We start from the raw sequence: 19,654 nt of genomic DNA on the forward strand, positions 1-19,654 counted from the left end.
TCTCTCTTTCTTTCTTTCTTTCTTTCTTTCTTTCTTTCTTTCTTTCTTTCTTCTTTCTTTCTTTCTTTCTTTCTTTCTTTCTCTCTTTCTTTTCTTTTTCTTTCTTTCTTTTTCTTTCTTTCTTTCTTTCTTTCTTTCTTTCTTTCTTTCTTTCTTTCTTTCTTTCTTTCTTTCTTTCTTTCTTTCTTTCTTTCTTTCTTTCTTTCTCTTTTTCTTTCTTTCTCTCTCCCTCTCTCTTTTTAAACTCTTACCTTCTATCTTAGAATTCAGACTAAGTATCAATTCTAAAGCAGAAGAGTGGCAAGGGCCAGGTAATGGGGGTTCAGTGACTTGTCCAGGGTCATACAACTAGGAAGGGTCTTAGGCCACTTTTGAGCCCAGGTTCTTCTGACTCTGGCTTCCCCTAAACTATACCTCTCTTAAAGCAGCCCAAGATCACATTGGCTTTTGGAGTTGACCAATCACATTGCTGATTCATTTTAATTTTTTGAGTCTAATAGTTCCCCCACCAACTGATCCTTTAACAAAGCTCTATCTGACCATGTCTCCACTATCTAGTACCTGGGACACAAATTTTTTTTTAACACAAGAATAAGGCTTTATATTCATCCCTGTTAAATTTCAACTTCTTTGCTTTGGTCCAGTGTTCGCGCCCATCAAGATCTTTGGATATTCTGATTGTCAGCCAGTGGGTTAGCTGGCCCTCCCAGCTTGGCATCATTTGGAAAAACAAAATAATTAGTTAGACAATCAATGAATAAATAGCTATGGAAGGCTCTTTACTGTTCCTACCCCTGCCTGAGTCTAGGGAGGGATGCTACTGCCTGTTTTAAGGAGGTTAAGTCTGGTTAAGAAGACTCTGGCTGTATTCATAAACTCCCTGAGCAACAGATACCAAGTCATCCTGTACCTCTCCGCTCAGTGGCCTTGTGGTACAGTAGAAAGAGCCCTGGATTTGGAGTCCAAAGACTTGAGATTGAATCCTGCCTCTGCTACTTACAACTTGTGTGAATTTGGGCAGATTATTTAACCACTCTTGGCCTCAGGTATCCTCCTCTGTAACATGAGGGGATTAGACTAGTTGAAAGAGAGGCAACAAGGTTAGTGGAAAGAGTTCCAACCTTCCTGGAATCAGGAAGTCGTGAGTTCAAACCCTCCCTCTGGCACATGTTAGCTGTGGTACCATGGACAAATCATATAACCTATCAGTATTCTCAGGCAATTCTTCAGAGTAAATATTGCAGATCTGCATTAAAAGGGGATTTTTACACAAGGAATTCTCAATATTAATGGAATCAGTGGTTTGAGGAAGGAAGGAAGGAAGGAAGGAAGGAAGGAAGGAAGGAAGGAAGGAAGGAAGGAAGGAAGGAAGGAAGGAAGGAAGAAAGGAAGGAAGGAAAAGAAATTAGATGTTCACTTGGGTCTTTTCCAAATCTAAAAGGTAGGATCATAGACCCATCCAGTCTCCCATCTGAAGGCAGTTCTGTCCTTAGCTTCCTGCGGAGGATTTGAAATGGTTTATTTAACTCCTCCCTACATCCCACCCCGTAGCATCCTAGAAATCATTATGGGATTTTAGAGCTGGAAGAGACTCTGGACAGTTTAATCTCTCATTGGGCAGAGAAGAAATTTCATGGCCCAGATCACCCGGCTAACACCCGGCCTCCAGACTTTTGTCTTGCCAATGAACTCTGATGACTTGAGGCTGACACCTTTGTTCAACTCTGCCTTACTGAAATCCAATTCAGGCATAAGTCAAGACATCAACCATTGAAAACAAAGGACAAACACCAACAAGGCTTTGAACAGTCTACATAGAAATACATATAAATACCGTTCTCCCCTTCCTTGAGTCATTTTAGACTACTACGCTAGCAATAGTTTTTTTCACACTTATTTGCACAGTTGTACAAAGCCCTCATACATAGGGCTACATGGTAGGATTACAACTAGAACGCCGGGTCCCCTGCCTCCAGTCTGATGCTCTCCACACAACAATGCCTTCTTGAACTAAACAGAGAGGTGGAGAAACTGGGGGATGAGGACTAGCTCATCTCCAAGGTCCCTTTCAATTCTATTAGGCCCTCCTAGCTCTGGCTCTTCGGTTCTTCTAGTGGATCGGCCTTCTAGGATCTAGAATCAGCCATCCCATGTTCAGAAACCCTTCCCAGCTCCGACATGTCTATGATTCTTGATAATTTGACTACATTCATTTTTTATTTTGGGGGGTGGTTCTTTCCATTTCCATTGATGTAATCATTGTACATATTATTATTATTATTTTAAAAACCTTACTTTCCATCGTGGAATCAATATCAAGTACTGGTTCCAAAGTAGAAGAATGGTAAGATCTAGGCTTTGGGGGTTAAGTGATCTGCCCAAGGTCACCCAACTAGAAAGTGTCTGAGGCCATATTTGAACCCAGGACCTTCCTCCCATCTCAGAGCCTGGCTCTCAATCACTGAGCCACCTCAATGCCCCTTATGTATATTATTCTCTCAGCTCTGCCTACTCTACTTTGCAATAGTTCATGTAGATTTTTCCATTCTTCTCTAGAATCATCAATTCATCATTTCTTGCAGCATAGTCAAATTCCATTATATCCATGAACCATAATTTGTTTAACCATTCCCCAATGGATGGGCATCGACTTTGTTTCTAATCTTTTATTACTAGCAAAAAAAAAAATTCTCCTTTGATATATGCAGGGAATATTTTTTTTTTATCAATGGCCCCCTCAGGGTATAAATCTAGTAATAGAATTTTGAGTCAAAGAATTTGGACTTTTCAGTCACTTTATTTACTTAATTCCAAATTGCTTTCCAAAATACTGATTCACAGCTCTACCAACAGTGCACCATGTGTCTCCCCACATGCCCTCCAACATAAACTGTTCCCATCTTTTATCATCCTTAGCAATTCAGTGTTGTTTTTATGACTGTTCTCCCTCTAACTGCTCCCCACCCTTCAAGAAGAGCAATGCATTGATCTCCACCAATGGGCAGAGTCCCTTACCATTGGAGTTTGAGACTGGAGCTACATTCTACTTTGCATTCCTCTTATTCTTAGTCATTTGGGACATTCTTTCATGTGGTTGTTAATAGTTTGCAATTCTTTTGAGAACTTCCTGTTCATATTCCTTGACCTCTTATCTTCTGGAGAATGGCCTTTGGTCTTATATGAGTTCATATTCTAATTCTAATTAATATAACTCTTTTTGTGCAACATTTCCACTTTCCTGGTATATGACAGAATAGAAACAGAAATGGCTTTCAAGTCAGAGGACCTGGGTTCAAATTTGACCTTGAGCAATTTATTTAACCTCTCTGAATCTCAGTCTTCTCATCTCTAAAATGGTAGGTTTGCATTAGGTAGATCATGAGGTCCCTTCTGAATCTGAGAACCCCAGGTTTCAGATTATTTTCTTCTTTTGAGGTCTACTGGCAGTTCCCATATCCCTGTGGGGATATGGTTACTGTTCCCTGGTGGGTCTATATCTATCTCTTCGAGCTGCTCATCAAATCAACTGAGTGCCTGGCATTCCAGACCATCTCATATGCCTTTGCTGGCTGCATGCCCCAGGCTGCCAACCCCGGACTCACAGATACAGCACAATCTTACAGGGGGAAGTTCCATTATTTGTTCAGCAGCACCTATCCCCCACAAAAACAAGTCTCCTCAAAGGGAGCTACAAAGGCCATGAGCCATGATGGGCCTGTCCCATATCTGCCCCAAAGGGTGTGACGAAACAGAGGCTTTGACCCTTGGCCTATATGGGCTCAAGGTGGCTTTTTGATGATAGATGAAATGATTATAGGTTGTTAGAGCTGGAAGAGACCTTAGAACATAGAATATCAGAATGGTTATTCAGAATAGAAAGGTCCTTCAAATATAAAATGGTAGAGCAGAAATGGACCCGAGAGTGCATCAATTATACAAATTGAGATGGGGACTTAGAAAACAGAAAGCTAGAACTTGGAATGTCAGAAGAACTGGAAGAGACCTTGGGACAAAGCATGTTAGATCTCAAGGGACTCAGGATATAATAAGTTAGAGCACAGACTATCAGAGCTGGAAGAGACCTTAGAACAGAATTTCAGAAATGGAAAAGACTTTAGAACATAGAATGCCTATGACCTTTGAAGAATATTAGAATTTAAAGGGATCTCAGAAGATAGGAAATTCAAACAGAAAATTTGAAAGCTGAAAGAGATCTTAGAAAATAGTTTCAGAAACACGGAAGAAAAACAACTGCTTGGTCGCATGGGTTGATGGAGATATGATTGGGGATGTAGACTCTAAAGGATCACTCTAGTACAAATAGTAATAATATGGAAATAGGTCCTGATCAATGACACATGTAAAATCCAGTGGAATTACTCCTTGGATATAAGAGGGGGTAGGAAGAGGGAAGGGAAAGAACATGATCCATGTAATCATGAAAAAATATTCTAAATTAATTAAATAATAAATTTCAAATAAAAAATCATTTCAGAGCTGGGAAGGCCCTTAGAACATAGAACATCAGGGGAGAGACCTTAGAAACATAAAATGTCAAAGCTGAGACCTTTAGAACACAGAGAATTAGAAATTGAGGGGATCTTAAAACATGGAATATTATAATTGGAAGAAATCTTAGAATAGAGAATTTCAGAGGTAAAGGAGACATTAGAATGGGGAATATGAAAGCTAAAAGGGGCTTGAGACTATGAAATGTCAGAGCTGGAAGAATCCTTAGAAAATGAAATGTTGGGGGCAATTGGGTGGTTCAGTGGATTGAGAGCCAGATCTAGAGATGGGAGGTCCTGGGTTCAAGTCTGACTTCAGCTGTGTGAACCTGGCCAAGTCACTTTGCCTAGCCCTTACCACTCTTCTGCCTTGGAACCAATACACAGTATTGATTCCAAGATGGAAGGTGAGGGTTTAAAAAAAAATGAAATGTTAGGGCAAGGAGGGTCCTTAGAAACATGGACTATCAGAGATGGGAGGACCCTTAGAACACAGAATATTAAAAATTAAGGGAAAACATTTTTAAAGAAATTGAGAATATCTTAGAACATGAAATGTTAAGACATAAAATATAATCATTGGAAGAGATCTTAGAATATAGAATTTCAGCGCTAAAAAGGATCCTAGAGATCATCTAGTACAGTAATGCCAATCAAACAGAAATCTTGCTCTGTCATTTCCAAGTTGTGTCTGACTCTTCATGACTCCCTACAGGGTTTTCTTAGCAAAGATACTGAAGTGGTTTGCCATTTCCTTCTACGGTTCATTTTACAGTTGAAGAAATGGAGGCAAAACAGAGTTAAGTGACTTGCCCAGGGTCATGTAGCTGGTGAGTGTCTGAGGCAAGATTTGATCTCGTGAAGATAAGTCTTCTTGATTCTAGGTTGGGAGCTCTATCCACTGTGCAGCCTAACTGCCCCTATACAGAAATAGGGAATGCCAAACTGTGCAGGGATGCCTGGCAGCACATTGACTTAGAAAACCACCAATTAACATTATCTACATGCTATTGTATTTTCATTTGTTTTGTCAAATATTTCCTGATTCTGTTTTAATCTCATTTAGGCAGCCCTCAAGATTGTCCCCTGGTTGATACCTCTGATCTAGCTCCATCCTCTCCTTTTACAGAGAAGGTAACTCTACAGCCCAAAGGGCACCCAGCCAATCTCTAGGTTGCAGAGCCAGGATTGGAGCCAGGTTTTCCAGCTCCAAAGGCATTTTCTGCCCACTCTACTGTGGAATGAGGCTGGTCTGGCAAAGGGGGGAAAGGAAGGGATCTGAGATAGACCCATGGCCTGTGGCTCGAAGAGATGCTTAAGGGGAACAGGAGATGGACAGGACTCGTGGTCCAGTTCCATCTGTTAGCCTGACCTGCTGTGTTGGTCCATCCAATAGCCTCTTCTCTGAGCCACACGCAGGCCACAAGTTGAAATGAAATGGATATTATTGTTATTGTTCCTCAGTGAGGAAATTCCCCCCATTCCCTATCTTGTCTAGGCTGGAAGTCCAGTGGCTTCTCATGGGCACAGTGGCCTTCTAGATGGACACTGGAGCTTTGACCTGCCCTATTTCTACACTGGACCAATTTATCCCACCCTACATAGCTTGGTGGCCCCCATTCCCTGGGGGCCTGCCAAATTGGCGCTCAGGATTCTGGGACTCAAGTGATCCATTCACCAATTGTTGGGATTGTGGGCATGGGCCACAACCCTGGAATGTCTCCTAAAGTCTTTGGGTTTTGTTTTTTTTTAAAACCCTTACCTTCCGTCTTGGAGTCAATACTGTGTATTGGCTCCAAGGCAGAAGAGTGGTAAGGGCTAGGCAATGGGGGTCAAGTGACTTGCCCAGGGTCACACAGCTAGGAAGTGGCTGAGGCCAGATTTGAACCTAGGACCTCCCATCTCTAGGCCTGGCTCTCAATCCACTGAGCTACCCAGCTGCCCCCTTTGGGGTTTTTTTTTAAACGCTTACCTTCCATCTTAGTATCAATTCTGAGACAGAAGGATAAGGGCTGGGAAAATGGGGTTAATTGCCTTGCCCAAGGTCACACAACTAGGAAGTTATCCGAGGTCAGATTTGAACCCAGGCCCGCCTTTCTAACCACTGAGCCACCTAGCTGCCCCTGTCCCTTAAAGCCTTCACAAGTTTCCTGGGGCCCAGAGACACCCAGGATCACAGAGCCATTTAGAGGCAGGACTTCAATGCAGGTCTTCCTCACTCCAAGGCCAGACCTCCAAGGCCAAACCTCAGCCCTCTGAGCTGTGCAGACTCTGAGGTTATTATTAGCACAGAACATCTTAAATTAGAGTGAATAAATGAAAACTTCCTCCCCCACAATCCTCCTATGATGTCTCATCAGGGTGTGGAGGTGTCCCTGGGTTCTCGAGGTACAGGAAAAATATATTGTATTTTCTACAGTTGATGTATCCTAGAATCACAATGCCCGGGTTCAAATCCCAACTCGGACACTTACTGCATAGCCTACTGCAAATCACACCTTTCTCTGAGCCTCAGTTTCCTTCTCTGTAAAATGGGGATCAGAATATTTGTACTACTTACCTCACAGGGCTTTTATGAGAAGAAACTCTTCTATAATCTTTAAAATGGTATCTAAACATACAATGGTGAAGCCTTAAGAGTATGATGTCCATTGATGAAATAAACTCTCCATGGCCCAACGCTAGCTGATTCTCACTGATCAGTCCAAGTTGAGGGTCTGAATGATCTAATGGGGGGCTCTTAGCCAGGGGTCCCCTAAATATTTTTGTTTGTTTGCCTTTGTTTTTGTTTTTAAAGGCTGGATCTCCCCATATCTCCCAGGCTGGGGGAAAATGCAGACACCCCCTTCCCACTACTGATTATCAAGTCAACTTTGGTCTGAGTCTGTGTACCCAGTGCCTTACCCCCTCTCCTTTCTGGGAGATCACTGAGGCATTGGATTTGGCATCAGGAAGACCCAAATCAAAACCCAATCTGATATGCTTTGTAGCTTGGCAAGTCACTTAACCTCTGCCTGCCTCAGTTTCCTTATCTGTAAAAAGTCCCTACATTCCAGGGTTATCACAAGGACCAAATGAGGTAATATTTGTAAGGCATTTAGTAGAGTGCCTGGCATATAGTAGGTGCTTAATAAATATTATGATTATTTTCTATTGGTGCCAAGCAGTGTAGCCCTTCCATTGGCATAGCCCAATAGATGAAACTCAAGAGATCTACCGTACTCAGCCTCCCCCCTCCAAGGTATGGAATTCCAAGTGTGTGCCATCAGATTTGTTGGAATTTTAAAAAATGTTTGATATCAATCTCATCGGTGTCCCTTGTACTACTGAGCACTTTATTTTATTCATTTAAAAAACATCATTCAGAGGATGGGTCCATTTTGGCTTCATCAGATGGACCGTCAAAAGGGTCCGCACAAAGGCTGGATGAACCTTATTGGAGGTGTGGTGAAGGGGCAAGGGCTTAAATGTAGGGATCCCTGAGTTCTCTCCCAGCTCAGAGATTCTGGGATTCAGTGACACCCTGGGTTCTGCCGGGCCTTGTCTCAAAGTGAGGGGAACGTCCCATCTGAATATGGCGCTAGGAAGCTAAAGACCATGTTCTCCTCCCTGTCAACCAGGCTCCCAGCTCCCAGCTAGGTCCACTCACTGGCAGGAAAGCATGTGTGTGGGTGAGAATACATATCTATATGTCCACACACTGCAGTGTAGGTTTGTGTATATGTGTGTATGTGTCTGTGTGCATGTACATGTGCGTGTGAGGGACAGTGGAAGTATCTCAGCAGCCAAAGAGCAACTTTGGAGGCGTGACAGTTCTACGGACCAATCCCCCACAACTGTTTCCAGGAGTGACAAGCAGAAATTCAGCTCCTCTTAAAAAAATTGTTTGCCATGAGGTTGAGGGAGAAAATAGATATGACGTGAGGAATATGCCTCATATTTCATGGAAGAGGTGGTCTGAAAGAGAACCGAGCTTGGGCTTGTGTGCTGGTGAGGGACACGGCCTGAGACAGAGACACAGGGGGACATAGGAGGAAGAGAACAAATTAGGAAAGATAGAAGAAAGACAGACAGACAGACAGACAGACAGAGACATGGGAGGGGGAGGAGAGAGAGACAGAGAAGAGAGAAAAGAGAGAGAAAGAAGGGGGGAGAAAGGAGATAGATAGACAGAGACACGGATAGAGACAAAGAAGGAAAGGGGGAGAGAGAGCCTGAGAATCATGTAGACAGACAGACAGACAGACAGAGAGGGAAAGGGGGGAGGGAAAGAGGAAGAGAGAGAGGGAGAGAGTGGGGAGGAGAAAGAGAGAGAGAGGGACAGAGAGGAAAAAAGACAAACAGATAGGCACAGAGAGACAGGGAGAGACAGAGACAGAGAGGGACAGAGGGACAGAGAGGAATAGGGAGGGAGAGAGAAAGAGAAGAGAGAAAAGAGAGGGAAAGAAGGGAGGGGAAAGGAGATAGACAGAGACAGGGATAGAGACAAAGAAGGAAAGAGGGAAAGAGAGAGAGACTGAGAATCAGGAAGACAGACAGACAGAGAGAAAGGGGGGAGGGAAAGAGGGAGAGAGAAAAAGACAGACAGGCAGGCACGGATGGACAGACAGAGATGCCAGCCATAGGGTTAGGTATAGAGCAGTTCTCAATAAAGTGGGCTGCAGAGTGAAGGCTGGGTATTTTGTACAAATAGGCCCATATGTGTGAGCATGTCTCGGTGCCCGCCTATGTTACCCCTGCAAGTGTGAACTTCTGAGTGTGTGTAATTAGGATCCTGCCCATGTGAGCGTGTGCGATTGTTTGAGGTGAACGTGTGTGTGGAAGGATGAGGTCACACTTTCCGTCCGGGCCATGTCGGGGAAGAGCAAAGAGGGGGTGACCACAGGGACCCAGCGAGGACCCATGTCTCGGAGCGAAAGTGAGCTGCGAATTGCCCCCTGTGAGCTGGCTGGTTCATCTGACACTTGCTAAGGCTGAGACCACCTGTTCTGCTATCAGTCACCAGAGGAAAACAGAGCTTTCCTGAAATGGGGATTTCAACAGTGAGCTGGTTTGGGGGTGGGGGTGGGGGCCGGGATCCCCACTCCCTGCGGCTTCTCAGAGGTCCCTCTAGAATGTTCCTCCCAAGAAAAGGGGGATCATCCAATAGGATTACTCTTCCAGCCTCAGAGTTGAAAAAGGACACCCCGATCCCTAACACACTCTATGAAAATTTGGGGGAGCAGTCCCTGAAGTGTGGGGGGGGGCAGTTGAAGCCCAGGGAAGGGCGATTGGCTGGTGCTTCCAGAAGGGCATGAGGAGGCACCTTCTGTGAACTGGAGCAGTGAGGGAGCAGCCCCTCTCAGATTTGGGGTGCCACGTTTGGGGGGCCGGTGCTTTGGGGCACAGACAGCTGGGCTGGGCTGGCTTGGGCTGGGGGCAGGGTGCTGGCATCAGGCAGGGCTTTGGCCTTGGCCCGGTCGCCCGGCGCCTGGGGCAGGCAGTGCCATGCCCTGGCCGTGCCCGCCTCAGATGGCTTGTTAATTTCATCGTTTTGCCCCGTTATGGCTCCCCCAGTTGCCACAGCTTTAATAAACAAGCATTTCGGTGACCTTCCCCTTGCGGACAGCAGCCCTTTCAGCCCTGTAGGAATCCCGAGCTCTGAACATTTATAAATAATCCTTCTCTCAAGTTCCACAACAGGTGTGCCCTCCCTCCCTCTGCCCCCTCCCCGGCCTGCCCTAAAACTGAACAGTTTCACCAAGCAAAGAGAAGCCGCCTGCCCGCCCGCCCCCGGCTGTCTTAAAGGGGTCGCTGGCCGGCCACTGCTCCCAGGGCCTGCCTGCCTGTGGCTAGAAGGCTGGCACTGGCCTCCAGTCTGGCCTCCACCCCCTCCCTCTGCCTCCCCACGAGAGGCCTGGGACCCCTGAGACCCCGAGGATGGTGCCCGCCCGACCCCCTCTTTCTCCAGCTCCTTCCTCTCCAAAGTTCTCAGCCCCAGAGGCCTAGAGCCAGGAGTGGGCTCCCAGACCCACCGGAGACATGGAGTGGTGAGCCACCCGCCCCCTGGGTTTGAACTCAGGACCCCCAAGTCCCATCTCTGGGCAAAAAGGCCCCCTAATCCCCTCCCCCACAACACACACTCTTCCTGCTCTCCAAAGCAACTCCCTGACCCTCGACATTCCTTCAATGTAAAAAGACGATTGCATCATAGTTCTAGCCTCCTTCCCAGAAGGGACTGTTTCATTCTCTGTATTTGCATCTCCAGCCCTTGGCACATAGTAGGCGCTTAATAAATGATCCTTGATAGGTTGATTGATCGAGTCCAGCCTTATTTTAGAGTTGAAGACTCTCCAGCATAATAAAGTTAAATGACATGTCCAGGGTCACACAGCGACTAAGTGACCAATGTGGGATTTCACCTAGATGTCCTCCACCATGTTGGTGTCTATGTATTCATTCAGCCAGTCAGCATTTATTAGGTGCCCACTAAATGCAATTAAGCAAGCAGAAATCCATTAAATGCCTGTTCTCTGAAGTTTATGGATCTCTCAACAAAGGTTCTCTCCTCCTTACTTTTCTGGTTCTTCCTTCTCCATCTCCTTTTCTGGTTCTTCCTTCAGGGCTCACTAATAGTGAGTCTGTCCCAAGCCCTCCTCTTTCTCTTCTCCCTTTATTCAATTCTTGGTTATCTCCTCGGTTCCCCTGGATTCAATGAGCATCTCTTCACCCAGGATTCCCAGGTTCCTATCTCGAGCTCTAGGCTTTCTTCTGAGTTCTAGTCCTACATCAAAAATGGGCATTTGGACACCTAAAACTGGAAATCCTGCAGATATCTCACATGGACACCGCCAGCACGGATCTCATGACTTTTTCTCCCAAATCTCTCCCTTCCCCAATTTTCTTACGCCCATTGAGGGCACCATCATTCTCCCAGTCACTCAGGCTTATGGTGCTGGCGGCATCCCCTTCTCATCCCCGGCACTCACCCCATCTTATCCAATGGCTTGTCGTTTTGTCATTTCTACCTTCACGGCTTCTCTCAATGCCTCCTCTTCTGTCCTTGAACACCACCGTCGCTCTGGGGCAGATTCTCATCACATCACACTGGGACTGTTACAAGAGCTTGTTGGTTGGGTCTCCAGGAAGGGACACAAAGAAAGAAGCACATGGGACAGAAGAGGGAACCAGTCCCTGATCTCAGGAAGCTTACCTTCTAATGGGAATCGGAGTGGTGGAAGTACATCATATAAAAATTAATATATTAATAATTATCACTAGATATAATGTTCATAGAATATGTTAATTCTAATCAATACATTAATAACTAAAACATATTGTATAAATTATATAAACATTAAATTAATGATAAATATTAAATACTATGAATACAAAATTGATTCTAAAGATAAAATAATGTAAATACACAATTAAATAAACATAATTAAAACATATTATATAAATATAAATTAATGATAAATATAAAATACTATAAATGCAAAATTAATTCTAAATATGAAATAATGTAAATACAAAATTAAACATCATTAAAACATTATATAAATAGAAAATTAGTGATAAATATAAAATACTATAAATGCAAAATTAATTCTAAATATGAAATAATGTAAATACAAAATTAAACAATAATTAAAACATTATATAAATAGAAAATTAGTGATAAATATAAAATACTATAAATACAAATTAATTCTAAACATAAAATAATATAAATACAAAATTAAACATAATTAAAACATATTATATAAATATAAATTAATTATAAATATAAAATACTATAAATACAAAATTAATTCTACACATGAAATAATGTAATACAAATTAAATAAACATAATTAAAATATATTATGTGAATATAAAATTAATTATAAACATAAAATATATAAATACAAAATTAAATAAACTATAAAAAGGTAAGTGTAAGAATACAAAAGTAAAGTCTATAAAGTGGTTGGGAGAGGCTGTGATCATAATGGACAGAATGGAACTTAGAGGCAGCAGGTGCTGCCTTCGCCATTGATTCTGGGCAAAGTTACTTAACACGTCTAATTCTTCTAATCTTGTCTACTATGTCACAGAAACCCCTTCCCCCTGGAAGCCCGCTCCTCTCATGCGATTGACTGTTCTTCCCTATACCACCAATTTAAGGGAGATGCCCAAGTCGGCTGTATCTTCCTTCCTCTCCAGGTTACACTCTTTCCCAAGTCTCCATGCTCTTCCCACCTTCCCTTTTGGGCTTCTTTTTAATGGGTTTCTCTCTTCAGAATGGAAGCTCCTTAAGGACAGGGACTATCTTTCTGCTGATATTTGTATCCTCAGTGCTTGGCACAGTGCCTGGCATAGTACTGGCTTAATAAATGCTTGTGGATGCAATTCTCCCCGCCCCGTACCCAATTGATTGCTAAGCCCATTAGTTTTCCCCATCTCTCTTCTGACACTGCCATCATCACCCGGATCCAGGTCCTAATCATCTTGTGCCTTGATTATTGCAGTAGCCTGCTGGAAGAGGGTCTGCCTGCTTTAAACCTCTCCCTGCTCCAGTCCATTCTCTACTCAGCTGTCAAAGCTATCTTCCAAAAGGTCAAACATAATCATGTCAGCCCCTTGCTCAATAAACTCCGGTAGTTTCCCATCCGCTCCAGGGTTTGGGCATTTTCACCTTCCTCATCTCCACCTCCTGGCTTCCTTGAAATCCCAGCTAAAATTCCTCCTTCTATAAGAAGCCTTTCCCAATCCTCTTGAATGCCTATTAGAGTATATATATTTATAATATAAAATAAATCAACTATATTTTATACAATATTCGTAAATATATACTAATAAGATAGATAGATAGAATATATAATATACCTTTATATAGTCTATTTTTGATGGTTCAGTGGATAGAGTACCTGGTCTGGAGTCAGGAAGATTCCTCTTCTTGAGTTCAAATCCAGCCTTAGACACTTATTAGCTGAGTGATCCTGCATATATCATTTCATCCCATTGGCCTCAGTTTCCTCATTTATAAAATCAGCTAGAAAAGGAAATGGGAAACCACTCTGATATCTTTTCCAAGAAAACTTCAAATGGAGGTCCAAAGAGTTGAACACAATTGAAAAATGCTTAAACAACGATGCCACAGCTCGTTTGTGCTTGGTTGTTACGTGACGTCTCCCTGGGAGCATCTTGAGAGCTGAGCCTGCCTTGGACCTTTCTTTGCATCTCCAGTGTTTAGCACAAGGCTTGGCACATAGTAAGTGCTCAATAAATGTTTATTGACTGAGTGACTTGACTCTATTCAACCTCACAGTATCCCAGACACATCAAATGTCTAGATTACAGAGAGCTGTTGAGCTACAGTTTCTATGCTGAGAGATTCTTATGTGGCTTGACATCCCTGCCATCCAAAAAAAAAAAAAAGAAAATTTAAATTTTATTTCTAAAAATTTTCCCATGGTTCCATGATTCTTATTGTCTCCCTCCTCCCTTTCTTTCCCTCTCCCGGAGCTGACAAGCAATTCCACTGGGTTATACATATATTATCGCTCAAATCCTATTTCCATATTATTCATTAAAAAGAAAATTTAAAGAGGAGTTGGATACCCACAAAAGGGAAAAAACACGTCTTTGTTAACCAATCAGCTCAGTGCCTAGCCCTGACCCCACCTGTAGAAATACTTTAGAAAGTCTCCTTGATGGGGGAAGAGGAGGGTGATGCTGGACCATTCATTCAGTAAACATTTATTGAGAATCTACTGTAGGGAAAGTGGACCTAGGTTAGGTTCAATGGAAGACACAAAGGCAGAGAAGATTGTTGCTATGCTGGGATAGTTTACAGTAGAGGGGCAGCGAGGGAGCACCAGGCCTGGCATCGGGAAGACCTGGGTTCCGATCTGGTCTCCATCACTTCCTAGCTGTGTGACCCTGGGAAAATCATTGAATTTTGTTTGTCTAGCCCCTGACCTTCTGTCTGAGTTGATATTACGGCTGAGAGTTTAAGGGTTATTTTTTAAAAATGAATTTACAGTAGAGCCAAGACAACAAGCATTAATTAAACACCCACTATGTGCCAGGCAGTCTTCCAAGCACTGGGAATACAAATCCTTTCCATGTCCCTAAAAAATCCCTGTTCTCAGGGAGCTCACAATCTAATGAGGGAAAAGAGCATACAAATAATTTCTGTGCAAATAAAATATAGCCAAGATATATTTGGAGTAGTCTGAGAAGGGAGGCACTAAGATGAAATTCTTAGAGAAGTCGGAGTGAGAGATAGTGTGGTATACTCACTAGAGTCTGGGTTAGGAGCTCTGGGTTCAAATTCCAACTCTGCTACTGAATAGTTGTGTGACATCTGGCAAGCCTCAGTTTCTTTTTCTGTAAAACAAAGGGTTAAGTTTGGACTAGAAGCCTGCTAAGCTTCTTTCCAGATCTAAACTCTATGAACAAGGGGATATTATATTAAATATCCATCTGTCATATAAGTTATTGAATATAATATAAAACATTTCATAACTACAAATGCTTTAAGACTTATAAACAACTTCCTTAAGAGTCTTCTGAGTCAGTTACTACAACCATTACTGTCCTCATTCCATGGGGAAACTGAGGATCAGTTGGTGGCAGACACAGAATTAGCATCCAAGATTCTAGAACTACAATCTAAGACAAGACACTCTAGCCGGAACTAGAATCCAAGACAAGATTCTTGGACTTGCACCATGAAGCGTCTCACAATGGTGTTTGGAATGATGATGGGGTGGATCCGAGGAGGCTATGGTGCCCTAAGGAAGGGTCCTCATGGTTTTACCAATGGGCTTTACCATCGCTTTACCAATGAGGAAACTGAGACCCAAAGAGGGGAAGTGACTTATTCAAGGGTCACGTCACTAGGATAAAACAGTGGGGATTCGAACCCATATCTTCTGGCTTCAAAAAATACTCTTCAGGATATTATACTGTATATTTATACTCTCTAGGAATCCTACTGAATATTATACTATCTAGGAAAGCAGGAGGTGGTGAAGTTCTGGTGCTCTTTGTATCAGCAAGCTTTATGGGAGCTGGAGGAGGTGAGATGCATCGGGATCCCTATGAGATAATGGATGTGGTATGGATGCCACAGAAAAATGAGCCACACTACACAATGGTTAGCGCAGGGACCCAAGAAATTACCTTTTTTGTCATGGACCCCTTTGGCAGACCAGTGAAACTTATGGACCTTTTCACAGAAAAAAAAATGGTTTTAAATTCATAAAATAAAACAGGTTAGATTCCTAAGGAAGCCAATTGTCATAGAATACAGTTATCAAGATTTTTTTAAAACCCAAGTGGATGGACCTCCTGAATTCTGTCCAGGGAGCCTATGGATGCTCAGTTAAGAACCCTTGCTTTCTGGAGGCAGAGCCATCTGTCTCCATAAGGAGAGGGGCCAGGGGAGGGTGGGAGGGAAGCCTGGAGACTCTCTCCCTCCAATCCACAAAGACTTTGGACCCTGAAGCAAAGCACCTTTTCCAGTGACCCTTGATTCAAAGGCTCCCACTGAGCTGGTGCCATATCACTTTGAGCCATTCCCTAGGGCAGCCGGGGACCAATTAGACAGAGGCCAATGACCTCTCTCTCAGTTAGGATGGTTATTCTAACTGGGCCCAGCCCTGAGGAGGAGACCCAGAGAGAGGCACTAGGAAGAGGATGCCCAGACAAGAATGGGGAAAAGAGAAGGGCATCTGTCCCCCTGGGTCTCCAGCCCCACTTCTGCCTGTATTCTGGGAAGATTGGGGTCTGAGAACATCACCAGTTTTGTACCCTGTGGAAAACAATAACAGCTCTTTGGCTTCTAGTGAGCGGCGTCCCTTTTTAATGCATTTGTCGTCCCTGGGGGCCGTGTCTAATTACTCACTGGGCATGATGCAGCAGGCCAAAACCATGAAGAAGCTGAGCTCCAGGGGGATCAGGATGTCAGGGTGGAGGAGGAGGGGAAGAGGGGCAATCTGTGCTCTGCTGCAAAGGAGGAGTGAAGCTAGGCAGAAGCCAAGGCCCTTGGCCCTGGGGGGCCTGAGTTTCAGAGATGAGAATTGAATTCTGGGACCTCTGAGTGGTGGACATCCAAAATTACATTGGGGATCCTAGGACAGAAAGCAGAAGGCATCTTGTAGTCCCAAACTCTCAGTTGACTGAGGAGCTGATTGAAGTCCATGAAAAGGAAAATGATTCATCCAAAGGCACATTGGAGAATTGGAAGGAACTTTAGAGGCCATTTTACAGATGAGAAAACTGAAGCACAAAGAATAGAAATGGTTTATTCAGTTTATAAAGATAGAAAGAGTCAAATATGAGATTTGGACTCGCATCCCCTCATCGCAAAGGCTCTTTTCCTGACGCTACTGTCTCCTCACTATTCCTCTGGCCATTTGGCAACTGAGATTAATGATGAGACCAAGGAGGGATATTATTGGCTAATCTTGGACAAACCATTAATTTGCTGATTCTCTCTCTCTCTCTCTCTCTCTCTCTCTCTCTCTCTCTCTCTCTCTCTCTCTCTCTCTCTCTCTCTCTCTCTTTTTGTATTTTTTTTTGTCTGCAAAATGGCGATCATATTAAAAGCCCTGCCCTCTGTGTGTCTCACCTGGGTGTTTGCAGAACAAATGAGAACATTGCTTTGAAAGCACTTGAAGTCTTTAAGGAAAGCTTTGTAAATATGAGTAATAATTACTACCATCATCACCCACATCAACATCATCCTCATTATTTGGGGAGTTCCTTGACTGCTCCCTCCCATCTTGCTTTGCTTTTTCTTTCAGTCTTTCTGCCTGAAGGGAGATGATACAAGAACTCTGCAGGATTTTGGACCCTGTTGCCTGAGTAGGTTTTCTCCAATTTACTCATTCACACTGGGTATGATGTCCTTCTTGAAGCTGACCAAACCAATTAATTATTCCTTAGAGGATACACTATAGGCTAGTGTGCAAACTCTCAGTTCTCTGCCAGCTCCCTTCCTTCCTCAAAATGGTCCACAGAACAGAACTCCCTCACCCCTCCAGACACATATCCCACTGCCCTGGAGGGGAGAGCCTACTTCCTTCAAGTTAAAATCCCCGGTAAGAATGCCACAGTCATCCCCATAGATTTTGCAATTTTGGATCAAAGCTGTGATTTCACTGGAATAGTGAATAACCCATAAAGATCAATGCCTTTGTAATATATAGTCTTAGAGGTGCCTAAGGCAACTAGGGAGAGAGGACCTTGGGAAAGGAAGCTCAGGAAGTAAGGGAAAGGGCACCTGGCCCCACTGGGGATATGGCCACATTTTTGCCTACATCCTGGTCTAAGAACATCTTATGGAAGATTAGACCTTGGGGGTCAACAGAATCTATGTCTATATCTATGCCTATGTCTATATCAGTTACAGTTATATCTATATGTTCATGTCCGTTTCTGTCTGTATCTATATCTGTATCTTTGTCTATTACCATGTTTATTTCTAAATGTCTGTCTGTCTATTACTGCATCTATGTCTATGTCTATATAGGTCCATGTCTTTGTCAATTACTGTGCTTATGTTTGTATCTGTTTTTAGGTCTGTATCTATGTCTGTATGTTACTGTGTCTATATCTATGTCTATGTCTTTGTCTATTACCATGTCAATGTCTATATGTATGTCTATTACCATGTCTGTGTCTAAATGTACATCTATTACTACATCTATATGTATGTATGTGTCTTTGTCAATTACTACGTCTATGTCTGTATCTATTTTTAGGTCTGTATCTATGTCTTTGTCACTGTGTCTATATCTATGTCTATGTGTATATCTATTACCATGTCTATGTCTATATGTATGTCTATACCTTTGTCTATTACTAATGTTTATATCTCTTTCCATGTCTATATGTAGTCTATGTCTTTGCCTTTTACTGTCTACCCATATGCCTATCTCTGTGTCTATGCCGCTTTTCTATGTTTACTTCTATATCTATGTCTCTATCGATCTCTATGTCTCTGTCTACATTTATGTCTAAATCTTTGTTTCCATCTGCATTTATGTTTGTCTCATCTACATACATGTACAAATATATATTTACAAACATGTATTTGATATATAATCTGGATCTGTGATTTCACTCACCCAGGAAACTCTCAGTGTAAAAAAAAATACAAGGATCAACAAGTAATCAAGAACTTATAGAGCTGGGATTTGGAGCCACAACTGTCTTCTTTTCAGGATACTACATTGTCTAGGCAAGCAGGAGCTAACAATGCACTGGATCTCCATGAATCAGAGAGCTAGGAAGATGCTGAAGGAAGTGAGTTACATTGGGATCCCTTTGGGATAGTGGATGGTATGTGTATCACAGGGTAAAGTGAGCCCCTACACAATCGTTAGCCCAGGGGCCCAAGGAATTCTGATACTATAAGGCAGGGGTTCATAACTGTTTTGTGTATCTTAGGCCCCTTTGGCAGTGGCTGGTGACGCCTGTTTTAAGAACAAAAGTTTCAAATGTATAAAATAAAATAATTGCAGAGGAAGCCAATTGTAGTAAAGTACTATAATTTTGTCAAAATCTTTTTTTTTCCCAAAATCAAACAAGTTCACAGACCCCCTGAAATCTATCCATGGACCCTGTGGATCCCAGGATGAATTTTTGTCCTATGGAGACAGAAGCATCAGGCAGCTGGGCCAAGGAAGGAGTGGTAGAGAGACTTTGGACCCCCAAACATGGCAACTTCCCCAGTGACTCTTGGTCTAAAAAATGGGGTCTGAGAATGTCTTCTTATTGGAGACTGGAATTTGGGGTTGATATGGCTGTGCTTTATGTCTATGACTATACTCACATTTACATCTCTGCTGTCTCCGACTCTGTCTATGTCTATATCTATGTCTGTCTACATACAAATACATATATTAAGACAGCATTATATCTGTGTCTATGTGTATATACACATATATGTATGCATATATTTGGTCTGGATGTGTGATTTCAACTGCCCAACATGAAAATTTTCCACCAATGCAGTCAGCAAGTCATCAGGAACTTATCCTCTTAGAGAGTTGCTCAGGGCACTAAGGAGGTTAGGTGATTTGCCTGCCCATGGTCATACAAACTGGTGCATGTTAGAGGCAGGATTTGAATGCAGGTCTTTCTGAATCTTTATATTGTATTGTTTC

General features: G+C 42.9%; 2 long non-coding RNA genes across 3 annotated transcripts; one reads left to right on the plus strand and one right to left on the minus strand.

Annotated features, from left to right (window-relative positions):
- Nucleotides 1–105: 105 nt before the first annotated feature.
- On the minus strand, nucleotides 106–15,140 carry LOC103105223 (uncharacterized). Of its 2 annotated transcripts, XR_008911570.1 has the most exons (4): nucleotides 15,004–15,140; nucleotides 14,778–14,864; nucleotides 13,400–13,524; nucleotides 106–11,626 (listed from the first exon to the last, which is right to left on the minus strand). It is a non-coding gene; the product is annotated as an uncharacterized LOC103105223 (long non-coding RNA). The 2 variants fall into 2 exon arrangements; XR_474355.2 differs by having other exon boundaries at nucleotides 14,778–15,107.
- A 98-nt stretch (nucleotides 15,141–15,238) lies between these two features.
- On the plus strand, nucleotides 15,239–19,418 carry LOC103105338 (uncharacterized). Its single transcript, XR_474356.3, has 4 exons — nucleotides 15,239–15,559; nucleotides 17,288–17,348; nucleotides 18,618–18,791; nucleotides 19,077–19,418. It is a non-coding gene; the product is annotated as an uncharacterized LOC103105338 (long non-coding RNA).
- Nucleotides 19,419–19,654: the final 236 nt, after the last annotated feature.

The sequence above is a fragment of the Monodelphis domestica genome, chromosome 4 (assembly GCF_027887165.1).
Source record: "Monodelphis domestica isolate mMonDom1 chromosome 4, mMonDom1.pri, whole genome shotgun sequence".
Taxonomy (NCBI): Eukaryota; Metazoa; Chordata; class Mammalia; order Didelphimorphia; family Didelphidae; genus Monodelphis; species Monodelphis domestica.